At 40.2% G+C, this 15,698-nt stretch overlaps 1 protein-coding gene across 4 annotated transcripts in view; it reads left to right on the top strand.

Moving 5' to 3' along the window:
- The window catches only part of LOC138759023 (lysine-specific demethylase 4B-like), a 445,720-nt gene that overhangs the window by 108,969 nt on the left and 321,053 nt on the right, over positions 1-15,698 (top strand). The window lies entirely within an intron of this gene.

Raw genomic sequence — 15,698 nt, 5'->3', positions numbered from 1 at the left:
GAAGAGTCTGGAAAAACAACCACCTGAAGAAACACACAAAGATCAGCGTGTACAGAGCCGTTGTCATACCCACGCTTCTGTTAGGCTCCGAATCATGGGTCCTCTACCGGCATCACCTACGGCTCCCAGAACGCTTCCACCAGCGTTGTCTCCGCTCCATCCTCAACATTCATTGGAGCGCTTTCATCCCTATCGTCGAAGTACTCGAGATGGCAGAGGTCGACAGCATCGAGTCCACGCTGCTGAAGATCCAGCTGCGCTGGGTGGGTCACGTCTCCAGAATGGAAGACCCATCGCCTTCCCAAGATCGTGTTATATGGCGAGCTCTCCACTGGCCACCGAGACAGAGGTGCACCAAAGAAGAGGTACAAGGACTGCTTAAAGAAATCTCTTGGTGCCTGCCACATTGACCACCGCCTCCGACCGTGCATATTGGCGCCTTACAGTTCGGCGGGCAGCAACCTCCTATGAAGAAGACCGCAGAGCCTACCTCACTGACAAAAGACAAAGGAGGAAAAACCCAACACCCAACCCCAACCAACCAATTTTCCCTTGCAACCGCTGCAACTGTGCCTGCCTGTCCCGCATCGGACTTGTCAGTCACCAACGAGCCTGCAGCAGACGTGGACATACCCCTCCATAAATCTTCGTCCGCGAAGCCAAGACAAAGAAAAAGATACAATGTATGAGGGCACAGGTGACATTTATTTTTTTTAGCTTAACTGCACTGAACAAAGCTAACCTTTGAGGCATTATATGTCAAGGAATGATGCATAAAATGTTGGAATGTTTGTACTGCTTCATGTGACCAATTAATTTGGAGATGCATTAATTGCTATATAAAGGATCTCCAAATGAAGGCACAGTATGTTCCATGCTCTATGAGCATGGAAATGCTCATAGATCTCTTGGAGATCTGATTGCACGTGTTCCATTCATTTCTTGTTTTTTGAACTTTTCTTTATGAAAATAATCAATTTATTCCTGACCATGCAGTGGAAAAATAATTTAAATCCCTTCAGCTAGTAACTAGATAAGATTCTATCAAGAGCAGAGTTGATGGGATATTTTGCTCAATGATGAAAATGTAATTGCTGACTCCAATTCTGTACTTGAACAGAAAGCAAAATACTGCAGAGTGTGAAATTCAAGGCAAAATCAGAGCATGCTGAAACAATTCAGCTAGTCAGGTTGCATAAGAAATTGCAAATCCACATGTCATGCATTTTCCTCTTTGACATCTTTTTGTATGTGTTTGGTATTCCATTTTGCCTCATTGTTCATCCTTTCTGTTCTCTTTCTTAAATACTGTTCATCTACCAAATTCTCGGGGAATGCTTCACATACAAGTTTTGCCACATTTATCCAGGTGGGTCCAGAATAGTTTTCCAAGTCTTTGCCATGAACTGAATCCGTTAAACAAGCAAGTTTGCAGGTGCTGGAGAAACTCAGCAGGTCATGCAGCACCCATGCGAAGCAGATTTCCAACCAAGAGGCCAGGCCTGAAGCATTGATTGCCTTTTGCTTATGGATGCTCTGGACAAGCTCTCCGATTTTACACAAATATGGTTCCGTCAACCTAACAGCAGATGATTAGGCTGCAGGTTTCTGTGGTGCAATGATTTAACAGTGTAAAGACTAGAGACCAGCTCACAAATGCCAGTTTACGGCAATCTCAGTGGAGAATGTAAAAGTAAAGATTCAACAAGCATTAATGGGTTGTTGGGATGGCAGAGGTCGACAGCATCGAGTCCACGCTGCTGAAGTTCCAGCTGCGCTGGATGGGTCACGTCTCCAGAATGGAGGACCATCGCCTTCCCAAGATCGTGTTATATGGCGAGCTCTCCACTGGCCACCGTGACAGAGGTGCACCAAAGAAGAGGTACAAGGACTGCCTAAAGAAATCTCTTGGTGCCTGCCACATTGACCACCGCCAGTGGGCTGATAACGCCTCAAACCGTGCATCTTGGCGCCTCACAGTTTGGCGGGCAGCAGCCTCCTTTGAAGAAGACCGCAGAGCCCACCTCACTGACAAAAGGCAAAGGAGGAAAAACCCAACACCCAACCCCAACCAACCAATTTTCCCTTGCAACCGCTGAAATCGTGTCTGCCTGTCCCGCATCGGACTTGTCAGCCACAAACGAGCCTGCAGCTGACGTGGACTTTTTACCCCCTCCATAAATCTTCGTCCGCGAAGCCAAGCCAAAGAGTGAAGGTAACAAGGTTTAGAAATAAATTTCAACAAATGCAAGAATGATATTGCTGGGACTGTTTGACACTCGTGCCTTTGGTAGATTGAGATAAATTTGTGTCGGGTGAGATGAAGTTGTTTGGAATACTGATACTGACATTGATATTCATCTTTCAGTGAGTAATGAATCTCTAAAATGGAATGGTGGCTGAGAAGGATCGAGGATGTTTGATGGGAACTAACCTTTAAAACCGTTGCTTTTACTTTTGCGGTTAAGGTATTAAAAAGGTTATGAATGATTGCTATTAAAAAATCTTAAATATATGAAGCCTTGATGGATTTGATTTACTGAACAATATTAAAAATGAAGTAAGGTATGTTTGATTTTGAAAGATCTTGATGGATGAAAAGAAAAACTAATTTATTGTTCCAGGGCTTTTGTGATTGATGTAATAATCCATTTCTACAATACAGCATTACGTTAATTACAAATGGTAATTGGTAGTTGTAAAGATCAGATTAAAGCAGTCAGTGGGAATTGCAAGTGTCAAATGTCTGAATATTATTGTCCATTATCTCTGCTTCCAGATTGCTGAGGAGTTGAGTGCCCTGATTAGACCTTGCATTTCAGTGGCAGCCTTATTATAAAGGTGGGGAGGGTTGGCTGTTTTCTTTGTGCTTCAGGTTTACATCCAAGCATGTAAATAGCTTCAGAATAAAAAGTTACTGGTAGGAAGGATAAAACATTCATCTGCACGAAACTGACTTTCCAGGAAGGTTATTACTCTCCCTTAGATGGCTGCGGTTTCATTGTTTTAATGTATTCAACATGAAACAGAAAAGCTCACTGGTGTTCAAATTTGGTTCCATCAACATGAGACAGTTTATTTCACTAAATGCTGGTTTATTTTGTGTTTGCAAAATGCCAAATGAATTTTGCCTGATGTAGCTTAGGAGGAGGCTGTTTTTGTGGTAAAGAGCTTGCATAAACTAATTGGATATTTAAAGTCACAAATCTAAAATATAATTGTAGTTGGGAAGCAGAAGAAAGTTGAAAGCATTAAACTGTACAATATTTGAGATTGTGTATGAAAATAAGTGTTTAAAAAATACTAAGCTATTTAGTTTGGAAGCATTTCAGGTCAGCAATTGGAGCGCAAGGAAAAATACTCTCATTCAATTGACAATAAATTTGCCCGAGCTCCTTCCTTGATTATAACTCCACGTGGGGCAAAGATCATTTCTAAGAACAGCAATAAGCATTTTTTTTCTTGAGGTCAACCTAGCTGTTTATTAAAAGTAACAATTAATGAAAGTAACCATTTCTTAATTGGATGAAGAAGGAAAAGGATTTGAATAGCTGGAAAGCTAACCATGGTTGTAGGCAAAGGTTGCTTCTCCAGATACTCAGCTTGTACTGTTGCCCTTTTCAGGGACAGTATTAGCATAGACCAAGGGGAAGATGTTTGTCCCCATGGTAGTGGAGGGAGGAAACTCTTATTGAAAAGCACGTGGTAATTTCAGGCAAATAAATATATTGAAGTATTGCTTTGGAGTTAAGTGTTTCTCCAGATCTCGTGATCATCAGTCAGGGTCAAAGCAATCTATTCCCAACAATGTAGATTGTTTTTTTTTTCAGTTGCCAGTTCAGCTGTGAGTGATATTTAATCTGGCAAAGAACATCAGAATTGATCTTTAATGTTTGAGACTAAGCTGTTTTATGATCCGGAAAGAAATCTTGGGAGAAAAGGAGATTAAGAGTTCATGCTGTTTCCTAGCAGGATGGATTTGCATTTCTGCAGTATGCAGGATTTTTAATCCTGGTTAAAAATTTAATATTGGAATGCAACTAGAGTAATATAGTACACAAATAGCCAAATTCTCATTGGCTTCAATTAGTGCAAAGTACATTTAATTTTTTATGAGACTCACTTTAGATCACAAAAATGTAAAGATTAATCGGACTTTTCAAAAATATTTTAGAATGGTAAATCATCGTCATCTTCACTGGGACAATATTCTTGTTTTGTCGTGTATTTGAAATTGTAATTGAGGGAAGTGATTTAATTGAAAAAAAAGACATTTGTACAATGGCTTACAGTATGTATTACAGTTCTTTCGAGGCATTGAACTGCATAGGAAGTGTATTCAGTGTTGTAACTTAAACATGTTAATATATTCTTATCATGAGAAGAATTAAAATCAAGATAATTAGTGCCAATCCTGGGAAAGGAGACGATATTACAAAGTTGACAATTAAAGATGTGGAAACCAAATGACTGGATAATGTTTTGTGTCACAAAAGCAAGGAGTTTGTTTCTGATTTCCAGTCGCTAGTCTTGTCAACCAATCTGCATTTGTTCATTTTACGGCCCAGAGGCTGCTTCTGTGGGATAAATTTTGCACGTTGTGGAGTGTGCTCCATTTTTTCTTCAACCCTTTACATTTGTGGATGTACTGTGCCTTTCACATCTGGCACACAATCTTTTTTTCTTCTTCTCATGTGCTCGTTCACTCTACCTCGAGGACTCTTTACTACTCCCATTATTGTGAGTGCACTCATTAAGTTCAATCAAATATGAAGAAGTTTCTCAAATGATGTGAGAACAATATAACTTTATTAGCTTTGCAACATGGGTGCTCTGTTACACAGGAAGGCCTGTTGTAACATACGCAGATGGGCATAAGCCTTCTTGTATGGTTCAGCTTCCTATTCTTCAGGCTGTTCATGACTACTCACCTGGCCTTTAATCTGCAGACTTCAGTAAAACATCTAGCACGAGTTTCGAGAACAGCATGGGCTTGTTTCCCTCATCTTGCCACTGCGCTACTAAAAGAAAACAATTTCTTGAACAAACTCTAGTATTTTCCCCATTAAAAAAAAATTAAGCATTTTATTGCTGCTAAAATCTTTGGAAAGAAAAGTAAATCGATACAATCTTTGGTATAATCTATCACACTTTTTTTTCTTGGCACAAGTGACAGCTTCCAAAAGGTGTCGTTATATCATGCTTTTCCCCTTAACCTGTAAGTATGAGAGCAAAGAGCCTTTTGTGAAGTCATGAAAACTCCTTTCAAATCCAATGAGAGTATTGCAAAGTGGTTTAAGAAAAATCTTTGTATGAGGCTGTTTAGGCCCCTTGTCAAGTACAAACCTAAAGCAGGCAGATGCAGAGAAATCGAGAAAGGGGAGAGTGTTGCCAGAGATTGACAAAGTGAATTTGAGGTTGGGTGAAAGTTGGCAGCAAAGTAGATAAAGTTGGCGACCTCATCATGGGTGAGTGAGGTAAGGCCAATGTTGATGTCTCAGAGAAAAAGTTGAGGAGACTTGCCTGTGAAGGCTTATAATCATGGATTGCTTTACATAGGCAGGCATAGCTGGGACCAATACAGGGACCCATGGCTACCCTCTTGACTTTAAGAAAGTGGGGATGAGTCAAAGGAGGTTATTGAGAACAAGTTTTGCCAGGCGGTGGAGATGGACTGGTCAGGACTTTTGTTGAGAAAGAAATGAAGGGCTTTGAGCATGAAGGATGGAGGTGCATAGAGATTGGATGTCCTTTGAGAAAGAAACGAAGAGCTTTGAGTATGTGGGGTGGAGGTGCATAGAGATTGGATGTCCTTTGTGAAAATTAGGTGGTGAGCTCAGGGAATTGGAAGTTGTTCAAATGATGGTGGGCATGCATGTGAGGTATCATGGATGCAGGTAGGGAGTGACTGGACCAGGGGAGACAAAATGGAGCTGAGGTAAGATTATACCATTTTGGCAGGGCAGGATCATTTGGAAACAATGGGATGACTGGGACAATTGGGTTTGTGGATCTTGGGTAGATGATAGAACTGGGCAGTGCAGGGTTGGGAACCAATGGCTATAGGTCCTGGGATGGAGATAACTGGACATGATGAGGTCAGAGATGGTGCGTGACATGGAGGTTTGATGTTTTTTTTTGGTGGGGTCCTGTTTAAGGGATAAGTAAGAGGAGCTGTCTGAGAGCTGTCGTTTGGCCTCGACAATGTGCCAGACCACAACAGCATCACCCTTGTCTACGGGTTTGTTGCAGGATAATGCTGTTTGATTTTAATATAACTTGATAAATTTGATTCATTTTGCTCTAAGCAGGTGAATAGAAAGAAAAATGGAAGATCAGATTATTATTTAAATAGCAAGTGATTGCAGGATGCTGCTGTGCAGATGGACTTGGGAATGCTCGTGCATGAATCACAAAAGGTTGATTTGCAAATGAAATGTTGCCTTCATTGCTAGAGGGATTGAATTCAGAAGTAGGGAGGTTATGCTGTAACTGTACAAGGTACTGGTGAGACCACATCTGGAATACTGCATGCAATCTAGCCAACTTGAGGAAGGATGTACTGACTTTGGAGATGGTGCAGAGAAGGTTCATCAGGTTGATTCCAGAGATGAGGGGATTGGCCTATGAGGAGAGACTGGGTCGTCTGGGACTGTGCTCCCTGGAATTTAGAAGAATGAGAGGGGATCTTATAGAAATATATAAAATTATGAAAAGCATAGATAAGATAGAGGTAGGTAAGTTGTTTCCATCAGTAAGGGAGGCTAGAATTAGGGGACATAGCCTCAAGATTCAGGTAGTGGATTTAGGATGGAGATGAGGACGAACTGCTTTTTTCAGAGGTTAATGAATCTGCGGAATTCGCTGGCCATTAAAGCAGTGCAATCTACTTCAGTAAATATATTTGAGAGAAGAATGGATAGATTTTTACATAGCAGGGGAATTAAGGAATATGGGGAAAAGGCAGTTAGGTGGAGATAAGCCTATCATCAGATCTCTTTTGCTTCTCTTTCTGTTATGAACCAACAAAGGAACAGCAATGTCAACTTTACCAGACCATGGTAAATTCAAAATAATAATTTTTATTAAACTACAGTGAAGCCTCGTTAGAACGCGATTCGTTAATCTGTGGAATTGCTTATTGTGCGGGTGTCTGTGGACTCCAAACATTGATTTAGGATGCCAGGCTAACAGTGGCTAACAGCCACAAACTCAAAAATGGACTCTTATGACTCATTTACAAGATGTGTATGTTAATATGTGGAGTTTAAAGGTCTTAAAGGTCTTATTATAGGGTTTGAGTCACAGTATTCTTTTTTCCTGCTTCCTGAATCATGACATGTATGCATTTGTTCCACGACTCGGCTGTTACACGGTATGAAATCTTGGACTCCAACTACCGTGTTCTAATGAGGTTCTACTGTATTAATAACTTTATTTCTTAACTGTAAACTTAACCTCACTAAATTGTATGTAGCCAAATCCAAAACTATTATAGTTTAGGCATAATTCTGACCATCAATTTTAAATTTCAGCATCAAACATTTTATGTTGAATGTGAAGATTTTTAAATTGTAATCCAGAAGTAATTATGAAGCATTTTTGAAACATCACGTCTTCAGGCCTCTTTAAACTCACAAATTTATTGATGAGTTGTTTTTCAGAGATATTTCTTCAGAGTGGTTTCACAGACTCCCTCTTACCTTGCCTAAGAGTTACAGTGTCTGTTTTCCACAATTATTTCTTTCTTAATCAAGTGTGACCTTTTTTTATGGACACACAAGGCTGCCTTTTCTTAGAGGAGTGGCTATTTATTTTAAAATACTACTTTTGATGTTCTTCCTTTTATTCCGGAGAGCACAGGCAGCTTTCCTTCTCTAAAGGAAATATTGCTGCTTTTTCAATTCTGTGTCTCACAGAATGGCCAAGTCTTCTTCAACTGGCCCTGATTTTGATAATATATTCCATACAAATCTTTCATGTCACATGGCATGACATCATGGCATTCTTTGAAGTTTTTCTGAACCTTTTAATATCTTTATGCTAAAATAATTGCATAATTTAATCTTCATCCCTTTGCGTAAAAAAAAAAAAAAATAAAAAAAAATAAAAATTTTGTTTGATGTTTCTCTCTTCCAAACCATTGCTTCTGAGTTGTCTGTGATTGACCAGGAAAATGCTTCTCAAGTAAACAGTTCTTTGTTCTCCAAGAACCATCATCTCTTGCTCTCTATAACTGTAGTCACAGCAGACTTCTGTCTCTGAGAATCTCTCTCTCTCCCTTTTTAAAAATGCAAATGTGTTGTCTTTGTGACCCTGAAACCAATCCCACTTTACTAAGACACATGCATATGAAATATAGTTTATCATTAAACTAAAGATTAATCATAGCATATTTGTTATAATTTCTTAGACTGTAATTTCTGCTGATGGTGAATCCATCAAAGCAATTTTGTGTAATATGACACCGTTTTATTACATGACAATAAATTGAATCTTAAATGGCGGAGAAGGCTTGAGGGGCTGGATGGCCAGATGGCCTACTCCTGCTCTTATTTCTTATGTTCTTATAAACAAATAAGTTCTGAGGTCATGCCCAGGAGCCCGAGGTCCCCACTCGGACCCCAGCCCAGTAGCATCAGCATAAAACAACAACACAGAACAAGGGAAGGGGTTTCAAGCATGAGCTTATTAGTTAGATTCAAAGTCCCAATTGAGCACAGCAAGTTTTTAAAAAAAATCAACTTTTTAAAACTTGTGACATTTTACTGGTGAATATTTTCATGGATAACTGATAATTTCAGTAAAGTGGTTTTTCAATAATCTGAAACATACTGTGAAAATAAGCATGTTTATCAAATCAGTAAACCAGCGGAATAGTGGTCAGCATAGACTGGAAGGGCCTAATTGCCTGTAGGGTTCTATGTGCATTTGTAATAAAACATTTATGTATCAAACAAATGTATCTTTGGATGATAGATGATAGATTGGGCTGCATCACCCTATTTTGTGTATGAAATTGTGCTAAATCAAACACGTTTACATTTTCTAGATGATTCAGTTTCCATATTAAGAAGGTCTTTGATAAGCTGTCACACAAATTACTTAAATGAAAATGATGTACAATATTGGATTGAGAATTGGTTAATTGTGTGGGGGAAAAAAAGAAGGAATAAATGGGGCATTTTTGATCTTGATGATGTAGGGATCAGTGCTGGGATTCAAGCTTTTCGCAATCTGGATCATTGATCTGGATGAGGGACTCAAGTGCTCTGATGGCACAAGGTAAGGTGGCTGTGAAGAGCTGGCAGAATGGCTTGAAGGGATACAGGCAAGCTAACCTGGTGGACAGGCATAAGCAATAATGCAGGCCATCCACTTTGGTTTAAAAATAAGAAAAGTGAAGCAGTTTTTTTAAATGGTCAGCAATCAAAGGCGTTTGGAGAAAGGTATGTTCTGTACTCTAATCACGAAGTCGATCTGCATTTGCATAGTAACCTGCATTTCCGTCAAGCACAATCTAAATTTAAATACAAAAGGAAGTTGTTCAACTGACCATGTTTCTATCATTAAGGAAGAGTTCTTGTTGTCCTTCCATGCCATAATGTCTGTCGGTGTTTTTATGGAGTGATGCTGCATTGAGGACAGCTCCATTTGGGGTGGGGGGTGGGGGGTGGGCATACCTTTTTATGGAGAAGGCCTAAAAAGCTGTTCCAGTGTTGCTTTTATGGAGAGTGATGCCAGGTGGCATCCTTCGGAACTGAGGGAGACGGTGCCATAGCGCTGTCTGTCAACATGTCGTCGTGCATACGCGCTGAGAGGAAAGCATCTATACCAGAAAATGACGACCTGAGAACAGGTAAGAATGATGGTTGAGATGTGTGCAAGCAATCTCAGTGTACCGTAATTAGGGCTATGTGCGCATATGTGAGTTTTAAAATTCATGTTCCGGAGTCACGATGACGTCGTCAGCCCACCCTTTTACAGCCGCCTGCAGCGGCAGTGCCTTTATGGAGAGAGGTGGAGTGAGATGCTTCACCTCTGAGACTAATCTTAGGGTGGATCAGAGTTTGTGTGCTGGATTCTCACACAGAGGTTTTATGCAGGTAGGTTAAGCGATGCAAGGGCAGAGAATATCCGTCTTTACACTTGCTTTTTTACCCCCCACTATAAAAAGGCCCCTTATGGTAACACCATCACTAGGGAGAGTAAATCACTGTATGGCTTGGTGCGACAATGCCATCCACAAAGTTGCTGATACCACAGAAGTGGGCTGCAGAAAAAGGGCTGACGGCAGCATACAGGTGGGAGCATATGTGCGCATATGGAAAACCCCCATATGCTCACACAGCCCTAATGACGCTGCGCAGGCTATCCGCTTGTACGCTAAGACTGCTTGCACGCCTTGCAACCATCCCTCTCAGCTGAATGGTGTACTAAGAACAATCTCTTCAACTTCATCCTATGCAGCTGGATGATCCGGCAGTGCCAACAGCAGATCAAACAGGAGCTCCAAACTTCTGATGGAGACAGTCAAGGCCGCACAGCTGTGCAACGCCTTCAGCAACCCTGCAGGAGGCAGACAGCCACAGCCCACTTGGTCAAGATTGGACTACTCAATCTGGACCTGGATACATTTTATCTTTGTGTTGAAGGCAGAACCACCAGCGTTCCGCAGGTGTTATTCTCTGACCGCTTCCTCCTCTGTGCCGCTTGTCACCTACAGGATAATCAGAAGGCAGGCAGAGGAATTTGGAAGCTAAGCGTGTAGTTGCTGGCTCCAGAGAACATAGAGGAACTAAGGAAGGAGTATGCTGGTTGGAGAACCGTGAGACCCTTCTTTAACTCCCCAGCGACCTTGTGGGAAGAGACCAAGGAAAACATCGAGGTTCTTTATCCTCAAAGGTGTTCAGAGGGCAAGACAGACAGCAGAAACTGAGCCCACTGCAGTTAAGAGGGGTGGATGTGAGGGAGGAACCTCTGATTCAGAATCTGCAGAGTGCAGCAGGATGATCAATTCATCTCTCTTTATCCGAAAGGTTCATAGGGGGAGCTCTGTGATCTACAGATTCAAGGAAGAGGACAGCCTAGTCCTTGCAGACGAGCATTCAGAGGATCAGCAGGTCCTATGTCAGTCTGTATGACACAAAGGCGACAGAGAGAAAGGCTTTTGAATGAAGTATATTTTTGAAAAAAAAACCAGAACAGCAATCTTGCATTCAATGTCAATTTTAGGAAGGGAAAACCAGTGGTGCACAACTCAGTGATCATTGGAGAATCGAGAGGTGGAGAGGGTGAGCTAACTTATTCTGGAGTCACCATCTCTGAGGATCTTTCTGGACCCATCGTGAAGAAAGCACGTCAAATGCTTCTACTCCCTCAGGAGTTTGTAGAGGTTCGATTATAACATCAGAAACCTTGGGGAAACTTCAACACATGTAGGGGAAAGGGGACTGACTGCCTGCATCAATATCTCTGAGCGGTGAATACAGCCCAATCACAGGCAAAACTCTTTATGTATTTTAGATTGAATTTTGCACGATTTTACCGGTCTGAAGAATGTCTGACGGCTTGGCATTTATCATTCACACATGAAAGACCAAAACTCAATCGCGAGTTCAGACAGCATACTGCAAGTGCGGTAATTAAAGAGACGGTTGCAATGCATGTCACTGATGTGTGCTATTCATTAGCCTGTTGTTCATGGAATGCCTGAAGTTAACTTTAGACTGCAGGCGTTCCAGGAAATTTACTAAGGGTTTAGGAGGTAAAATATCTGAATGGGAATGGCACCCTCAATCCCATTCCGACATTTTTATACAACGTGTGTTCTGGGAAAATGCAATAATATCCTAGAATGGAATGGCTGTGTTTTTTTTTAAAAAAAGTATCTCCCCACATTCAAGAAAATCTATCTGGAACACAGCCATCAGAAAGCAGCAGCTGTAATCAAATACCCACACCACCTAGCTCATAATCTTCTCCCTGCTGGCATCAAGAAAGAGGTTTCGGTGCCACAACACTGATATCACCATGTTTGGGAACAGTTGCTACCTGTCCACAATCAGACTCGTAAACAACAAATCAGAGACTCATTTAAGGGCACTAGCTTTGCCCATTATTTATTACTGAATATTTATTTATTCTGATTTTGCACGGTTTACATTTCTTTCTTTATTTACATTTCCCCCTTTTTTATATATTTTTTTTCTTGCCTGCAGTTTGCACCACTGTTAAGTAGAAATTATGCCTGGTCCACAGGATGAAGAATCTCAGGTTGTATGTGAGATTGTCGTGTATGAACACTGACAATAAATCTGATCTTTGAATTTGAACTTTGTGGTCGATGGCAGGAATTCCAACACAGGTTCCATTCTGAACTTTGGTTCAGGTCTTGGACTTAGTAAATGAACTGACAAGTTTTTTTGTGCCTGGATTCAAAGTGAAAGTATGGGTTAAAAAGATCAATATATATTGTGTATCTTGCTAAAATATGAATCGATAATTATGTCATTGTAATGAACAATGCAGTTTTTAGTCTATCACGGCATGTTTTGTGAGGGTTTGGATTAAGAAATTGTAATTCACGCCATGCACATTGAACTGCGTACACTTTCAAGCCTGATATTTGTCTAAAAGATGCATTCTGGTTTTTGGAATCTGACGTTTCTTCCAACTGCATACTTTGATATATTAGTGGATTTTTTTGCAGAGGAATGAAATTGAGAGCTATTCAAAGAGCAGTGAATAGTAAGTAGGTAATTTTCATACAGCAGTCTTTAAAATATTTTTTTCTAGCTGACATTTTGATTTTGGAATTTTTTCTCTTCCATTAAATGGTTCTGTTCCCTCATTTTCTTTCAACAGAGTTTCAAATTAGTCTCGCACAAAAACTGACATTTTGTATTTTTAATGCAAAGTCTCATTCACATACATTCAGAGCAGTCTAGGTTCTTGAGGGTATAAGCCTGATGTATTTGGGTTTATAGCAATCTGCATTTGCAAGAGTTCAGATGCCTTTATACAGGGTACTGTCAGCTGTACGTGTAAGAGACTCGCTCCTCCTAAAGTGGATCATGACATTAGCAACTTTACTCAGAGGCAATCTGATAGAACTTCACTTCGGAATGATAAGAGAATAATTTTAAGCAATGTGATGCCAGAACATCTTTCTTTGGCTTGGCTTCGCGGACGAAGATTTAACATAGTTCTAGGATTAATCACTAGGTTTCTCCCTAGAGGCATTTTATCATTGTACAGTAACAAATGGAAATTTCTGTGTGGGGAGTTCAAGTGGAACGAAGGAAAAATTGTTTCTCACCCATATTTGGATCTTTGAAGCTTAAACCTAATTGTTGCCGTTATGTCAGAATCATGCAAATGATTAGATCTAACCTGTTAAACAAATACATTCTTGAAAAGAACAGATTTTTTCACTGCAGGCAAAAAATTGCTGGAGGAACTCAGCAGGTCAGACAGCATCCCTGGGTAGAAATGGTCTTTCTAATGTTCTCTTCCTCAACCTGCCTCTCCACCTCCCACACTTTCTGTTCTATACTCCTGCTTCCTTCCACCTTGTGCATATGCTGTAGGCAGCTGCTGTTCTGGCTGTTCTACTCCTGCTGTAATCGTGCCGCAGCCTCCGTAGTTACAGTGGGGTACTGCGCATGAGCAGGGTACCTGGTTGGTTAGTAGGGAGTATATGGAAAGCTGTGGATGCAAGCTGCAAGCACCCCCCCCCCCCCCTTCCCAGTCATGTAAATATGTTTATCTTGTTCAGTAAGGCATCTGCTGAGGTTCACTGCATCTACTGACGCAACTCATTATTTTAAACACAATAATGAACATATGCAATTTGTAATGTATATGTCATTTCACCTGTTCTTACTTGGTCATGAGAAAGGGTTCAGAGCCGAAACATGATTGACCACGGATGCTGTCTCTGACCTGCTGAGTTCATCCAGCAATTCTTTGCTCAAGATTCCAGCATCTGCAACTTTGTTTTTCTCTTAGATTTTTCCATCCTCTGTTCAAGCTAGTTGTGTTGTTTGAAGTTGTTCAGGTAAATGCTGACTTTATCATAACAATTCTTATGTTTTGAAAATTATATTTTTAGCATTCGTTTTCTTCAAGATTAGCAAATATTAGTATCTGACTGGTTGATGGAAGTTGTTAAAGAATGGAATCATTTAAGAGTGAAGTGACACTACAGGCAGGATTTAAATTGAAGGGTGATTGTCAAATCCACATGAAATGTGCTGTGCAACTTTCATCCTTTTTTGCATTTGTGAAACTAATACATTATGTAGTGACTCTGTGACAGCTACAAGCAAGAATTAAAGTTCAGTGATCAACTCAAGTGATTTGTTCTTTTCTTTCTTTTTAAAATATTAATATAAAAATACACAGATATTGATCCAATATACAGATTGAAAGATTAAAAAAGACAGACAATTTGTACTTCTCCAATAATACTCAAATAATACATATGAAAATTGTGTACTCCTCTCGAACAAACCTCTTTTACAAAATATCTCAAAAGAAAAGAGAGAAAAAAAGAAAAAAAACCGTATTAATCAAGCCCCTCCCTCTATATATGGTTTGCTTGTCTATCTAAAATACTTAGGAAATGAAAGATGACATTTGGAAGCCAGACAGCACTGTTCGGGAACATCTAGTCACTCTATTTCATTAAATTATGGTAATATTCCATGAACGGGCCCCACGTCTTGTAAAAATTCATTTTTAGATCTTTAACGTTGTATCTAATTTTTTTTCTAAACTTAGGAAAGCCTTTACCTCCTGTAAGTATTGAATATGAGTAGGTGGGGTACTGTCTTGAGTAGTGCCTTTATAATTCAACTTTGCAAGTGGAGATGTTTACTATCTCTCCTGTGCAAGCCAAGACCTTTTCAATTTAAATGCTATGTTAAAAGTATACAAATGTAACAACCTATCAGTAATGGAGATTCTTGAAGATTTATGGCAGCACTTTGCAAGCCACATGTTGTAATGTACAGCAAAACACAAGCTGCTAGAGGGAGTCAGCAGGTCAGGCAGCATCTGTGGAGGCAGACGGATAGTCAGCACTTTCGGTCGAGATCATGCTCCAGGGTCTTGACCCGAAATGTATGAAATTTATCTGCCTCCACAAATATTATCTGTTCTGCTGAGTTTCTCTTGCAATTTTTTTGCTTCACATTATCTGCAGTCTTTTGTGTCTCCATATTATAGTGTACATTTCCTTTCTACAAAAATGGCATAGTGAATGTAGTGGTTAGCAAAATGCCACCGACCTGGGTTCAAATCTGACGTTCTCTGCTCTGTAAACAGATGTATGTTCTCCCCGTGACCTTCTTGGGTTTCTTCTGGGTTCTCCAGTTTCCTCCCACCCTCCAAAAACCTACAGGGTTTGTAGATTAATTGATTTATTTGGGCAATGGGCCAGAAGGGCCTGTTACTGTGCTATAACTTGCAATAAAATATGTGCATGGATTTTCCATTCCTTAAGGATGAGGTGCTTTTATCAATTGGATTCTTAACAATTCTCTGTACATAAATTATCAAGCCTTGAACATCTTTACATTTGGTCTCAAAAAATTGTAAGAGGGAAGTTCCACGAGCTCAGCTTTGCGCAGCAGTTTGGTAAAACATAGTTAAATTTACCTGAATTGTTGTTCAGGGGTGTGATCATATGC

This window comes from Narcine bancroftii, chromosome 3, assembly GCF_036971445.1.
Source record: "Narcine bancroftii isolate sNarBan1 chromosome 3, sNarBan1.hap1, whole genome shotgun sequence".
NCBI lineage: Eukaryota > Metazoa > Chordata > Chondrichthyes > Torpediniformes > Narcinidae > Narcine > Narcine bancroftii.
The sequence above is the reverse complement of the archived record's forward strand: the minus strand, read 5'-3'. Positions and strand labels throughout refer to the sequence as shown.